The sequence below is a fragment of the Lottia gigantea genome (assembly GCF_000327385.1).
Source record: "Lottia gigantea unplaced genomic scaffold LOTGIsca_92, whole genome shotgun sequence".
Taxonomy (NCBI): Eukaryota; Metazoa; Mollusca; class Gastropoda; family Lottiidae; genus Lottia; species Lottia gigantea.
The window spans coordinates 1,326,932-1,328,071 of record NW_008711014.1 but is presented as its reverse complement, the minus strand read 5'-3'; positions in this window follow the sequence as shown (position 1 = coordinate 1,328,071).

The following is a 1,140-nucleotide window of genomic DNA, read 5'->3' as shown; positions in this document are numbered from 1 at the left end:
AATGCTGCTGTCCCATTCTTTCCTCATTGCACAATGCATGGCATTGTCTGTCTTTAATAAGTTTAACATGTTACTTCAGGAACAAACATGAACCTTCAAGCATGATCCTTATGCAGTTATAGGACTGTACCTACCATTAGCTAATGGTGCACCATAATGAGAACATTTTCCCCCTACAGCATAATACTGTTCACATTCCTGTACTAATAATATTTTATTACCATCTATTTCTACTTCTTTCATTCTATTAATATATATAAGTACAGATTTTCATTCCAAATCTATTTCAAGAAATATACCTCACAGTGACAAGCCACTAGACAGCATATACTAATCAATATGCAATATACATCATAAATATTCTGATCCAAATAAAAACCATGCAAATAAAGGGGTTTATGGGTTGTCTGTTACTGCTTTAACACATCTCAAACAATGCAATTAGGTCAACTTAATCATCTACCAACATCTTGGATGTACTCAACTTTACAGAGTAACCATTGTTATATTACAAAATTTATCCCATTACACTATACTTCTGTTGAAACTTCATGGCGAAATGACAATAAGACCACCTACCCTCCATCTTGGATATCGTCTACATTACACAGTAATTGTTGAGTCATATTGGAGCTATTACTATTATTACTACTAGGTCTACTGGTGGTAGTTGATAGATGATTGACAGGATTAATTAGTGTACCATTGCCTACTAATTAATTAAAACATAATCATTAAAAACACTTTGATTAAATAATCCTTCGATGAATAGAAGTACAAATTATAGATAAGACAATTCTATAGATGGATATCAATAGATAGAAGGACCCATTTACTTTATTTAAAGGATCAATATCATGCATGGCACGTCTTCATTTGAACTTTTCGAAAGATAAAAAAGTATTGCAAAATCCTTTAAAATGTCCTTTAAATTCTTTTTGATGCAAGAAGTAATGAGGAACTGCATTTATGTTATTGTAGATAATGATTTTCCTGATATCTATTTTTATTTTGAAAAGCATAGAANAAGGAAAATGGTGATGACATTCTTCATTAATAAAGTGATGCCATGAGGATCCTAAATTTGTTCACATGTTAAAGCATTAAGTTGGTTGAATATTGAACAGTAACATAGAATTT